General features: G+C 40.7%; 1 protein-coding gene across 12 annotated transcripts in view; it reads right to left on the bottom strand.

Annotated features, from left to right (window-relative positions):
- The window catches only part of PTPRT (protein tyrosine phosphatase receptor type T), a 554909-nt gene that overhangs the window by 436324 nt on the left and 103398 nt on the right, over window positions 1-15187 (bottom strand). The window lies entirely within an intron of this gene.

Below are 15187 nucleotides of genomic sequence, written 5' to 3'. Positions count from 1 at the left end.
GAGAGTGACAAAAGAGACAAGAACTAAGAGTGAACCTAGCTGGGACACAGCCATGATCGCTTGTGAGCAAGACAGCCATCAACTCTGTTATCACCGTTAAAATACAGCATATACCATATTATTAAACAGGAAAGACTTCAGTAAGTGCAGGCAAAGAATCACACAATTTGAAATACTGCAGAATTTTAAGTGCTTTTTGCTCATATCTACAATACATCTTGCTGATGGTTTTAGTTCACAGAAGACAAACATGGCAACGTGGCTGCAACAGGTGACCAAGAGCAGCCTTCCATACCCCATCCTGCTCTACCTCAGAAATCCAACATCCATCTCACATGCTCTTCTTCTTTACTGACCCTGGTGTGCACAGCACTGTTTCTCACATTTTTGCCCTTTCTGTAACAATCTGTGCCCTGTGGAAGTGGCTGTGCCCAGCACGGCCTTCTCCTCCCAGAGGTGCCCCGCTGCCAGCACCCACTCACAGACACCCACTGCAAATCTTCTAAGCATCAAACTCTGCTTTAAACCATATGTATGGCTCCCAGGTCAAACGGGAGCATTCCCCTCGCCTCCCTGAAGCTGGTTTGGGCAGTTGCAGGCCCATCTGTGCCACCAGCACTCAGCAGCACCCTGCTGCCTGTGGGGCCTCAGCCCGCTGCCTTGCTCAGGCCGCAGCAGGGTCTGAGCACACACAAGTGTGTGTGTGTGTGTGTGTGTGTGAGAGAGAGAGGTCCATAAGCTCCCAAGCAAGATGGCAAGACAGCAAGCTGAAGGCATGTGTGGTGTTTAACTGCTCTTACACATGTGCTAACCTGCCGGGACGGAGCCATCCCTCTGCTACACGAACACTTTGCTGCCAGATCCCTGGAAATTTAATCATTCTCCACTAATTAATTTCAGTCTAAACAAAAATGTAATCATGGGACTGTAAATGCCCGCTTAAGTAGGGATAGTGACTCCAAAACAGTACAGCAGGCTAAAACCTGCAGACGAGTTCCTTTCACGGATAGCAGCACAAGCTTAATATTTACTATTTCCTAAGACATCACATATATGGATACCTAAAAGCTACAGCTATGCAGGAACATAACAAGGGAATAAACACCACAAAATAAGGTCCATCTTAATACAAAATCATCCATCGCTGAAACATAACTGCTTGACAGCAGAACTGGGATATTCATTAACAGACAAAATAATTCACAATAAAAGATATCATGTTGTAAATTTACATACTAGGTTTGCACGTCACAGTTCTACCCACAGCATCACAAAGCAGCTTAGAGGAAAAGTAAAGCACTCGCACACCAAACAAAATGGGGTTTGGTGCTTCGTTAATTATTAAGAGGGCTAAGGATTCCAGGATGCAAACTAGAATCTTTCCATTAATCAGTTAAAAATTAAGTGAAAAATACAATTGCTAAGTAGGGCAAAAGGAAAGGAAATTGAGATGACTCTGATACTGCTAAGATAATGCATGCGGTGTTGACCATCTCTTTTCACAAAATGAAAGCCAAACAAGGATGAAGTCGTTCCCTTCCTGAAAAGGGTCATATTGAAGCAAATAACAGCTCACACAGGACAGATAAAATATCCCTTGTTTTACACTGCAGGCTTGTAACAATGCCACTGCTCATCTGAGTGATGCTAATTAATCTTGAGCAGACCTATCATCAGTTACTGAGTCTTGCTCCCGGATTAAATGTAAACCAGCCCTGCATAAATTGAATGCCTCCTTTGAATATATAATTGAATTTGCAGAAGTGTGCGCCAGGGGGGTGTTTAAATAAGTGCACAAATATGATAAAAAGGACTTCACGCCATTATATCTAATTCAGTAAGCAAAAATAATGGCAGGGCACGTTCCAATTAGTGTTTGATTTATTTATTTTAACAAATCCAATTAGTAGAATGTTTTATAAAGTCATCCAATGTCAAACTCTCACAGACTCACTAGATAAAAAACAATACTTCCAAAGAGGGATAAAGAAATGTATTAATGGGAGAAGCCTCATTGGTTATCCTGTGTTTTTAGATACAGACAGAAAATAACACATCCTCAGACAGTTTGATCAGGCATTTACAACATTCTCAGGGTGGGGAAGGGGGAACAGAGCAAGAACCTCAACGGTTCCATTTGTCCTCTTCCAGGCCTTTTCTTTTGGGATAGAAATCATAACAGCACACATAATTCCAACCAATGCTTTTTCCCTGGAATACCTTTTCTGAAAATGTGTTGAGATCTATTTATTTAGTTAAGAACCTCTTAGCCTAACAAAATATGAACAGAGTACAGGAAGAAACAAATGGTCATAGAATGAGATAGTGCTTATGAATTGCAAGACTCCAAAAATTAAAACAAAACCAAACGCTCTCTGATCAATAATTTTTGTCTATACTTCACTGAAAGAGCTGTGTTTGGCTCCTTAGGAAAACAATTTATTCTACACGATTTGTCTTACAAGAATCCATTTATAACAAATTTTTCAGAATGCAGACTTCACGTAGTATACCCTTGAAAAATTTGTTCTATGTTGTTACTGGGAAGGAGAGGAGAATAAGCATGCATATCAACTTTGTGTTGAGTCACTTCATTTATGACAGGGTAAATCTTTTCATGGCCTATTGAGTTTTCTTCCATCAGGAGCGGTATTACAACTTCATATGCCTTCTACACCATCCAGAAAGGTTAATACAGAAGGCATCAGAAATACACGTACAACCAACCAGAAATGCTAAGCTGAACTGGAGATCAGATCCAAATTCTACAGACCACACCTATTTCTGATGAGCACTGTCCAATGACCTCAGCTCTCAACAGGCATCATGCCAAAGAGAAGGACAGGGCAGAAGGTGCTTGTCATCTCAGTCATCATTAGTTTCACTCATAACAGCCTAGAAATGATATGCTTTGTGTATCTGCATAGTACAGGGTTGGAAGTTTCAGAAAGGCTATCACATTCCTCAGAAAATCATCCTTCTGCCACCTTATCAATCTACTGTTGTAACTGGTTAATTTCAATCAGTACTTCCTTACTTTCCTAAACTACTTCTATATTACCAGGTTTTCAAGAAAAAGGTTTTTGCAAAGAGAAAAGTTGCCTTTACCATGTCAAGACTTACCATGTGTTCACTGCATTTATTCAGACTATGAGGAAGAGGAAGATGCTACTCTTTAAAATGCAAGGACAGCTCTGGTAAGGTTTTGTCCCTCAGTCACCTGAGGATTTACGCCAGGAGAAATTAAGGAGTAGATTCCCCAGCATATAATAAGGAATAAACTCCAATGTAAGGTATTTGCAACATCCTTTTCTTATGTCAGTTGCTTGAGTTCACATCTAACAGAAATTCAGATAACACAATCATGAAACGCAAATCCACATTTACCCATCAAACTCCCATGTTGACAGAAGTGCATTTCTCAAGGTATCCAGATATTTTGGGCTTCAGGAGAAAACATCAATGATTTCTCCAGTGCTTCAAACACATTCCTTTCATTTCCCCTACAAGTACAATGACTTGTTGATTCTCTGCTGCCACTATCAGTCCTCACTGTCATGGGGGTCATGATTCATCTGCCACAGGGGAGATCCACTAATTTCCTTTCTATCTTACTTTTAACACATAGTATTAGTTGGTTTAGATGTATGCAAGGGAGGTTTTATCTACTCTAGAAGGTGCTAGATTTTTGAGATGCAGTGACCAATTGCCCATCTTAGGCACGGGCTATTCTTGTTGCATTTGACTAAATTTCATTCCTTTTGCACATTCCATCCCATGACAATCAGATCTTTCTGATGATGGAGGTGGGGACAGGAGCAGGTGGGAGAGTTGAGTGGATTTCTGTTACATATGCAACAAGCATTTAAAAGCTGTATTTTCTGGACTTGTCAGTTATGCTACGTTTTCATTATTAAATTCATTGTTATAGGTTTATCTTTGCAGAAGTTTCCCACGTTCCTCATAATTTCAACCTCAGACCAGTTCATATATTCATTTTTAATTCTGCTCCTCATCTCCTACTAAAGACTAGTGAAATCCCTTTTAAAGTACCCTAGGAGTAAAACCAACACTAAATGTCATTTGTTTAAATTGATATGTCCAAATCAAGTACAAATCAATCTAACACCACTTCCCAGAATGTGTTCTGTGTTTAGCAGCAAAAATATCTTTTTGCTTCTGATCACTCAGCTGTCAGTACTTCAATAACAAATTGTAACATTTAGCTGCTTTAAATACATACACCTTTATTATTTCATTGTTGTTTTTTGGTTTTAAGCTACAGAACCAAGTCAGTTAACCCAGCACAGCACTCAAGTTGGTTCTCAAGGAATCCGGGCTTTGCAAATTAAGCTTAGCTTCAGGCTGCTGAAGCACCAGGATTAACTCGCGTGAAGTTTTCAGGCTAGCCTATCCTCACATAATTAAACTTGCAAGATTAACACAGGTTTTCAAAATCATGAAACATTCTTAAATAGATGTTCCCCAATGGCTTTTGTTATGCTTCCAGTTAATCATATCTTTTTAATTCATTAGTCAGGTAGCTTTCCACTCCTGTAGGAGGCTCCTGTGCTATTCACAGTATGATAAAATTAAGATTCCTTTTTTTAAAATGCAAATTCATAGCACTTACTTGCCTTTATTTTTGTACCATAAATATAACCAAGTTTTACTTGTCTCCAATTTCTGCTTTTTAAGTTAGAGGACCACCTTTTTCCGCCTAAAATAATACTGTTTTACATTCCAAAATTAATTTTCAACATTTAGTAATGCTACTTTTCTTTCCTTCCAGCATATGAAAATTGCTGGCTCTAGTTATTCTGTAAATCTGAACAGGGTTATCTGTTACGTGTATGGTACATTTTGACCAAATTCTACATCAGTTATTCCACTGGAGTCTTAGATCAGTCAGAATGCTCTACTGACTGACTTTATTTCAGCATTTTATAATGTCACATTGAATAGCTAGATATTCAGGCTGCATAGTCATTTAAATTACATATCTATGACTTTTCCCATCCACACAGGCAGCAAAAAAGCTGCCTGAAGGTAGCTCTTTCGCCCTTATTTTCTTTACTCCATTATGAACTCTTTTAAATAAGTTTAAAATTAGTATGTTGGAACTTCAAACAAGAAGCAGTCATTGGTTCACTCATATTGTGCTTGCGATGAATTAAATACTGTATCAGAAGATAGAATATCAGGAATTCCAAGGAGGATCTCCTTGTAGCTGAGATCCTTTCTTTGAAGAGTTCATGGCCAGAACTCATGGAGACAGTAGCTTAGGAATAGGAATTCACATTAACTGCCACAACAGTGAAAAAGGAAAGTAGTTACACACAATCTGGTTGCAATCAAAAGTAACTAAAACAGATTTTTATCAGTTTTAGAGACAAAATTAAGCTGAGATTTTCAGAAGCATTTTACTACCTCAGTGCTCTTCCCAAGTGAAGTAAATAACTCCTTTTCTCCGTGGTAGTTCCCATCATTCAGTCTGCAGTGACCTTTCTAAAGCTGTTTGCACCTGACATTTCCTGAACCTTCACCACAAGACTTCCAAAGCCAACCCCCACTAACACCTAGCATAATCTAGGGACCACAACTCGATTTTCTACTTGCAGAAAGCTACCCACAGCATGCACAAAGACAATGTAATCATAATTTGATGATCATCTAGTTTCAACCCCACTGGTATGTGCAGGGTTGCCAACCACCAGCCCAGGCTGCCCAGAGCCACATCCTAGTTTGATTCTTGTCGATAAACACTGATTTTTTTGTTAAATTGCTTCTGAAGCATGCATGCAATTTAAGCATCCAGCATTGCATAGATCTCCAAAGATTGCTTCTTGATATTTGAGCTGGTGTATTTAAAAAGTAATAGCTCAACTGTATACTGGTCAAATACCAGAAAGTTATCTAGAAAGATGGATATAACCTGTTAAAACAGAATCTCATTGACTAATACAATGATAATAACTTGCAATGAGTGTTGCAGTTGACATATCTTGTTAAATTTAATTTTGCAGTTATTGGAAGTTACTCCCAGTGTTTGGCTGCATAAATAAATTTTATTGAGGTCTAGCAATTCTTGCAGCTACAAGTTTGTACCTTCCACAGACAGTCCACAAAATACCTTCTTATTTGTTGCCAGCAATTTCAATTTACATGTAAAGTGCAGTGTCAAGGATAGTATGAGATGTGTTTTTAAAACTGTTTTCAGTTACATCATGATCTTCATTTAATGTGTCAGGAACAAGTCAGGCCCTGAAATAGCAGCGGCGAGCCAGCTGCTCTGTTCTCAGGTGCCCTGCAGTCAGGCTGGGGGCAGGATGTCAAATGCTAGATGGACTACGCAAAAGACCTTGCAAAGTCTGGACAGCTGAGTGATGGTTAAGGCACTAAAAATCAGCTAGAATCAAAAGTTAATAATCTGTTACATGGTTTTCATTTTCTTTTATTTTTTAAGTCCATTTATTTTCTATTTTTCACGTATTTTGATGTTCCTGAGTGTACCACTCGCACTGCAATAACCAGGATGCTTTCCAGATCATAGTAAGGTGGGGGCAAAGAGCACCGGGAGCCTTGTTATCCCCTGCAGCACACTGTAAACACAGGAATCATGGGAAGATTTGCTTACTTTCAACTTGCAGTGCAAATATCTTTGTCCAAAGAGCAAAACACAGATAGGTGCAGAAAAGACTAGATCCCTGTCTAATAGCATATGAGTCCCTGGAAATATACAGAGCTCCTTTTCTGCTTAACCAAATTTCCTATTTCAGTATGTGAGCAGAAATGCAAAAGTGCCCCTCTAATTACAGCTATGAATCTTCAACTTACAGAACCAGACTCAGAACATGCATTTAGCAGAGGCACAGCTGTTGGCTTCTAAACTCTGTATTAGAGAAGGACAGCAGGGGAAAGGAGAGAAAATTAAGGGCATTAACACAAATGCAGCTCTCTAATGGCAGCTCATACTTTGTTAGAAAGGAGGCCACCACAGCACATCTCACCTCTCAGCGCTGTTCTGAAGCAGCCTCAGCTGCAACCAATGACAAATCAAAGGTGATCTCAAAAAAATGACCATCAGCCATGCAATAGTGAGGCAGTTCCACTATGGGAGAGAACAGCTTTTGCTCTGTCCTGTGACGAAGAAAATCATTTGCTAATAAAAGATTGAGAACAGTTCAATGCTATCTGCTCAGATTCTTGATTTTAGAGGAATTCCAAGCTGCACAAATGGGCTCATTTGTAATGTTTTAAGTTCACTACACTTTTCATTTCAAAATGGGCTCAGGCTGCGCTGTCATTATATAAAACTTGATGGGTAGCACACATACAGAAAAAAAATAAGTGTGCCATCATCCAAAGCCTTCCTCCCGTTTCTGGGATGCTTCTTCTCCATTTTGAGTCTGTAACTTAGAATGCTACATTTTAAATGGAAACTATGTCTAAAGGAGGATTTTCTGAATTCCTCAGTTCTTATTTCTTTAAAATAGCATCAAGTTGAACTCTGCCAGGAAGCACTAAATGTTTAAAGCGCCTCTTCCCAAGATACAAAAGGCACAACATCTCAATGCAGTTACTTTTCAAGATACTGAACAACCGAATTCTAACAAGAAACCCTTTCCTGACATATTTGGTCGTAATTTAAACCTCATGTCATTGAGTTGAGACACATGAACCAGGTACTCTGAGCTTTTTATCCCAAGTGCACACAGGTATAACCTGTGCTTCATGCTGCACTGCAAACATATTTGGTACAGCTCAGATGGTCCAGTGAAAGGCATCTAAAAATCCAATAGCATTTAGCGTACAATATGTCACAATATGTCAATATTTCCTTTTAATAACCTAAAAGGATTTTGTAACATTTTCCACATAGGGTGCAATACAAAACACTGGAAGCTTTGTAGCCAAACATTTCACCACTGTTGCTACACTGAGATGGTCCTGGCTCACTGGTGCAATTCAGATGCACAAAGAGCTCATTTGCTGAAAACCAATTCTGGAAAAAGTCTTAGCATCACTTTAAGAAAGTAACTGCCTTCGCTTACAAAATTTCCCTTTACACTAGAGGTCAAACGACACTGTCTCTGAGGATTAGACAAACATTTACTGAACGATATTGTTCTATCCACACACCATCAAGCCCTATAACATTCCTCTCCCACTTGATTTTGGTACAGGGAAGAGTATTTATGCATACAGCTGCATGCAGTCGCTTCACAAGACAACACAGGCATCCTCATTAACATTTAATGCATTCCCAGTGTCCTCAGGTGAAAGTGCAGATACTTAGAGATGAAAGTGGATTAAGGATTTCAGCTATGTAGTTAAAATCGAGTGTAAAAATCCTAATAAACTCAGTGTTCTTCAATAACGTTTTCATGCCAGACACTGTAATTTTGAAGTAATTGTGCAGAATCTGATTCATTAAATAGATAATGCTTCAAAACACTACAATGATAATATTAATTCAGAAATTAGATTCAGTTTCTGATCAAATGAATTGGTACTAAATATACCTATCAAATTAGAACCACACTGTAATTCCACTGGTATTTCAGTTAACAACCACGCGTTAGGCTCTACTGCCCAAAATGTAAGAAATGAAGGTAATGCTTTCTTGGTGTTTGCCCCATGGTCCTTCTCTTAAAAAAATGCAACTGAAGATCTTTCAGGCTTCAGATGCAAGTTTCAGTGTATCACATCAGGCACGGTAGTGACAAAAACAAGCTAGTCAGGTATCTCCATTTGTTATTCATGCACTTCTTAGCCTAAGAGAACAAGCACGGTATGGTATGAAACCTTTGTTGATCCCCCCGGGTCCCATCATAATCACCTGACCAGCACATACCCGAGATTGGCAGAAGGAAAAGACAGCAGAGCACTTCATGCAGCTTACAAAACAGGAGAGTGACAGAAGCACGTCAGACCAAAGGTCAGACATCTGCTAGACGTCACTTGGGAAAGATGCAAAAGTAGGACAAGAACACAACAAATCTTCTTCAAAACTCCTTCCCAGCCTCAAACAAGCCTCGCTCAGGTCAGTTGTTCTCTCCCCACAAATCTGCCCAACCATCTTCAGAACCTGCACACTTGTGATGACTTCTAAGGCTTTGCTGTACTCTGACAGCTTCTGGCTACTACTTTCCTGGGGATAGTTAGAAACAGAGATGGGGTTATTTTTGCCCTTATGCAAAGCCATACAAGCACAGGACAGTGACACTATCTTTGCAGAGATGGCATTTGCCTCATGTGCTGAACTGACACTTTAGTGATGAGAAAGGGATTACAGTATATTGTTTTCTCATGTAAGTGACAGCGTTTGTCGGGCTGTACCCAGGAGGCATAACTGTTTTAAATCACATTCTGCACTTTGGGACAAGACGGACTTCTCACTAGGCTATCAGCCAACAGTATTTTTTTTCTCTCCTTGTGAAGAACTGTCTCTCAGGGAGAAAAAAAATCGGTACACTTGACTGTATTGCAGCAGTTCTAGTAGTTTAAGGCTATTTTAAGATTATCTAATGAAGAGAAACCTGACAATGAGGTCCCAGTTGGAATAAAGATGTTATTTAACTACCTCTGAAAACACTCATCTGTGGCAGAAACTAATAGAATTTCCCAGAACTGTTACCACAATTAACACGGACTTTAAAAAGCAATATTTAACTAGCAGTTATCATTTTATTAGCATAAAGAGTAAAAAGAATCAAGGTGATGGACTTGGTTTCAAATGTAAAGATTATACCAAATTGCTTTATGTAGTTCAAGTTTTACTTTAATGAAATCTTTCCCCTTCCCTCTTTTTTTTTTTTTTTTTTCCTCTGAGAGATTTTATATCCATAAATCATCTGCATTCAACTGCAGGACAGCTGGGAACATTGATTTACGGAATATATTTGACCTGACTTATAATTATGTCACTAACTTCCAAAAACACTGCTCCAACCTCAGCGATCCCACTCGTCAATGAATCACGCAATCTTCACACTGTACACAGAGCTAATTGACACAACACTTCTTCAGCAGAATGGATGTTATCACAAACACTGAGTGAATTTGATTACACTCAACTCTGAAAACAGGCAAATCATAAGTAGAGACCTTCTCTTTCTTTAGAGTTGACAATAACCACTGGGAACACCGCATGCATGATGGCATCAAGTCATGAAGGACTGAGCTATTATTGCTTGAGCCAAGTGCCAGGAATAAAAATGACATCATCTATCAGCAGAAAATCCAGCTAAATTATCTGATTATCTCTACCTATGCTGACTGAGGTAGAAAACATAAAGGCATTCTCAAAAGGACTACAGCCAATGCCATGGCATCCATTGGTAACATCACTTTATCTTGCTGCTGTCACCAGAGATCATCTCAACGTGGCCTTTTAAGACTAGACAGAGAGCACCATAGGGAGGACAGAATGATGTAAAAAAGAATATACTTCTAAGTCTAAGAGGTTTGTACAAAACACTGTTTCACTTCAGCAAAAGTTCTCAGATTGCTCTAGAGTGAGGTTTCCACATCAAAGAAAAATCTCATTGAAAAACACTGTTGTGAGAACGGCATCCTCAAACCTGCACAGGCTGGGGATGTGAGAACAAAGTTTACATTTACCTACACAATGAGAGAAAGTAAAACTGAGCTGCCTCAGCCAGTGAAAAGCACCAAGGGCAATAAGCCACTCTACCACGAAGCTTCTGGATGTGTAACTACATGTACACCATGGTGACTGGTCAGTGAAGTCATTAATTTTATTAAAAAAGAGGAATCCAGAGTGTTTAGAGCGTTCTGTTATTTTCCTTTTCTTTCTATGTATTTTCATGAGGAGCACTTCCTAGCTTCTGTCTTCCCAGATTAATAAAGTCACGCTCTCGTGGTCTTTTCACAGGGAAAGTTGTCAATTTTACCAATAATCCCCATAGCCCTTCTTTGCATCTGTAATGTCCTGAATTAATCCTTCTTCTAAAGGAGTACCTAAATTGTACAGAATATGCCATATTAAGTTATTTTTTATCTGTATAACGGCATTCTTATTTCACCATCCTTCCTTACAGGAATACGTTCCCTATTTTAGGACAAATCTCTCAGACTCACCTCAATCTCCTCTCATTAATGCTCCAGCAGCTTTTTGTCACTTTCAGCTGATTTCCTATCTTAAAGCCAAAATCTAATTAATCCCGACATGCATGGCCTTACACGCTGCAATACTAAATTACATCCAATTTCGATTTCACCACATTTCAAAGTTTTCATTCCTCCAGTCTGATTAATTTATCCTCTTCCAACTGTGTGTCAGTGACTGCTTGTGGATTGCACATTCCCTGCTTTTAGGTTGGATGTCAGAGGGAAGTTCTTTACAGAGAGAGCAGTGAGGTGCTGGAACAGCTGCCCAGAGAGGCTGTGGATGCCCCGTCCATCCCTGGAGGTGTTCAAGGCCAGGTTGGATGGGGCCCTGGGCAGCCTGGGCTGGTATTAGATGGGGAGGTTGGTGGCCCTGTCTGTGGCAGGGGGGTTGGAGATTCATGATCCTTGAGGTCCCTTTCAGCCCAGGCCATTCTGTGAGCATCAGTGAAAAGCAGTTAGATCTCAAGAATTATCCTTTATGCCTTTAGCTAACTCACCACCAGTCTCATACAGAAGAAAGGTATACACAAAGTTAATAATGCCCCGGTTAGTCACAGACTCATCCATTTAATGTATTTATTCTATAAAAAACATTATTTTCACAGTTTTATGTTCTAAAACTTGAATTAGATCAATCATATTACTTTTTCCTAAGCAGTCCATCCATAGCACTGCATCTCAAACCCACTAAAAATTTTTCAGTAACATCCATTCAAACAGTATGTCTATGTACTGGTTCCCTCATAAAGTCTATCTTGTAGGATCTTTATGAGTGTGCTTCCAAATACCTTGGATTTAAATTAAATCTTTATCTAGCTTCAGCAATCAACATTGCAGGATTCAGTAGTGATTGAAAAAATTTGTACCAGCTTGAGCCAATCTTTCATCCATCCAGTCCCACAGAGTTTATGACATTAAAGGTTTTGACTACTTGATTTAATATCTTAGATAAAGTCAGTGGACTGTCATGCTGGTATTGCTAAAATTGGGTAATTATTTAATAGAATCTGATTTCTAGTACTGTCAAATTGATACAATATTTAATAGATAGGAAAATAATGATGAGAAACAAAAGAACAAGTATACTTGCTCTAAACCCTTCATTTAACAAGTTTCTATTTGACTTTCTCAAATCTTAAGTTACTGTTTTGACATGAAACATCAATGATTTAGAAATTAGTAACTTGTAAGTACATTATCAGTTACTGCAAGCTTAGATCTTCATTCATGGAGATTAGGGCGTAATTTTACAGTACTGCTGACATGCACTGTGTTGATAAAGCATGCTATTTTTCAAGCTGGCTTTAAAAGTCCATTTAGATAAAATAATAATATATATATGTATACACGTAATATACATAGACATTGTTAAGAAAACCAGTAATATCCTGTTTTTGCTAACTGTAAAAATCAGGAAGTTTACTCCCAATCTTTTATATGTGGATTGACAAGCTTTTTTTTTTCACTCAGTCTTAAAAAAAAAAAAAAAAAAAAAAAAAAAAAAAAAAAAACTGAAAACAGTAATCACCTGTTAAGTAATAGTTAATCACCTGTTTCCCATGTGAGAAGAGTGACTAGCTGAAGACACCAGTGAGAGTGAGCAAGCCACAGAAACTTGTTGAAAGCATTAGATATCTATCTTGCTGTTTAGGACAACATGCAACTATACAACATTTGGGATATTCTATAAGAGAAATGGAAAACCACATGAAAGAAACTCAAGCCCTTTTTTAAGGCTGGTTTACTAAATCCCAATAGAACACACTGACATCATCCTCTTCATTTCCACAGTCCTTCATTACCGAGACATCCAAGTTAAATGGTTATTCTTAACATTCCCAAGATAGAAGACTGGAAACCCTTACTGGGGAACTATTATGGAAATGAAGCTTTCTGCTGAGAATCAAAGCCTTCTTTTGTAACAATAAAAATATTGCAAGTTACTTTGCATCATTTGATGAGAGGAGGTGATCCTCCCCCTCTACTCTGCACTGGTGAGGCCTCATCTGGAGAACTGTGTCCAGTTCTGGGCTCCCCAAGTACAAAAAAGACTCTTAGAAAGAGTCCAGCAGAGGGCCACAAAGATGGTGAAGGCCTGGAGCATCTCCCCTATGAAGAAAGGCTGAGTGAACTGGGTCTGTTTAGCCTTGAGAAAAGATGACTGAGAGGGGACCTGATCCAGGTTTATAAATATCTGAGGTGTGGCGGCCATAGTGGTGAGGCCAGTCTCTTTTCAGTGGTACGTGGAGACAGGACGAGGGGAAACGGACATCAGCTGCAGCACAGGAAGTTTCGCACGAATGTGCGTAAGAACTTCTTCACGGTGAGGGTGACGGAGCACTGGAACAGGCTGCCCAGGGGGGTTGTGGAGTCTCCTTCTCTGGAGATATTCAAGTCTTGCTGGGACGCCATAACCTGGATGTACACAATAAGCATTTAATCCAACACAGCGAGCACGAGGCCTGGCATCTGGTTTCCTTGGACAACTAAGAAAAACTTGAACATGATGTTACTGCAACCTCTTTTTTAATCATCTATGTGTAATAACAGCATTTCCAAACACCTTCCCTCAATTTTTGCTTCCAGAAAGTAAGAAAAGTCGCCTACCCTTGTGTAAATCTGATCTCTGCTGTTGCTACAACACTTGGAAGATGCACAGTGTGAGTGCCACCCTACACACACTACAGACTAAGCAAACCTCCCTGGGTTTTACTGCCAACAAGAAACACTACAGCTCGACCAACCTCTCACGCTGCATTCAGTGACAGTAATTCCCACCACGGCTGCAAACAGCTTACCTTTGGCACTCCGACCCGCAGGCACACAGCCCAGCCCATCCTGCAGCCATCCCCTGCCATCATGGCACTGACTGCCCCACCAAGCGGCTCGTTACTGCTTGTAAGGCTCACCTGCCCATGCAGGCAGGCAGTCTGTACCCAGCTCTGCTTACAAGCAAATCTCATGCCTCTTGCTTCTGGATTCCAAGTCTTCCAGTACTTAAACGGAGCTTAACAGGAGGGAGAGCAACTGTTCACACTGCCAGACAGAGACAGGACAAGGGGGAACAGTCTTAAGCAAAACAAAGGGAGATTTAGGTTCCATGCAAAGAGAAATCTCTTTACTCAGAGGGCGGTGAGGCCCTGGCACTGCTGCCCAGAGAAGTGTGGGTGCCCCGTCCCCAGAGGCATTCAAGGCCAAGTTGGATGGAGCTGTGATGCCCGAGCTGCCGCATGGAAACCCAGGCCGTGGCAAAGGGCTGCAACTGAGTGGGCTCTAAGGTCCTTCCCAACCGAAGCCATTACGTGAGTCTAAGCATACAGAGAGATGCAGCTTAGAGTCGCTACCAGGGAAGTTTGTTGGGGAGGGAAATCTTAAAGTGTCAGACTATTAATATGCAGTGATTCACTGCAGAGATCAGCCTACAGGAGTGAAATGCGCGTTTGTGACACGAGGCAGGGACCTGAGGTAGGGAAATGAAGCTGAGAGACAGGGCTGCAAGCTGGATGACCACACTCGGATGGCAGCATGAGATGCTTACATGCTAGCAGGGCCATCAGCAAGCGTAGCCATCAGGGATACAGTTGTAACTGTGCCATGAAACTTCACCTGCACCTGGAAAATGACTGGGGGCAATCTGCCAACAATGCAAAGCTGAGATACCTGTGCCCCTTTGCACCTCTACAGATCTGCTGCTCTGCCTGAATTTGGAAGAACTGCAGCCACCCTGCAGGCTCTTTGCAGGGGTCAAAAGTGGGTCCAGTCCCCCAGAAGAGTCTCAAGAACCATCTGGGTGACGGAACACAGCGTACCCTCACAAGGCCGCGCAGGATCCCAAACTGGGAGGAGCGGCTGACGCAGCAGAAGGCCGTGCAGCCATCCAGAGGGATCCGGGCGGGCTGGAGAAACGGCTTGAGGGGAATCTCCAGGATTGCACCAAGGGGAAGTGCAAAGTCCTGCCCTCGGGGAGGAACGACCCGAGGCACCAGGGCACCTGAGGAGTGACCAGATGGAAAGCAGCCCTGCAGAAAAGCCCCTTGGCCGCCAACGCTCT

The sequence above is a fragment of the Meleagris gallopavo genome, chromosome 22 (assembly GCF_905368555.1).
Source record: "Meleagris gallopavo chromosome 22, MGAL_WU_HG_1.1, whole genome shotgun sequence".
In the NCBI taxonomy this organism is placed as follows: domain Eukaryota; kingdom Metazoa; phylum Chordata; class Aves; order Galliformes; family Phasianidae; genus Meleagris; species Meleagris gallopavo.
The sequence above is the reverse complement of the archived record's forward strand: the minus strand, read 5'-3'. Positions and strand labels throughout refer to the sequence as shown.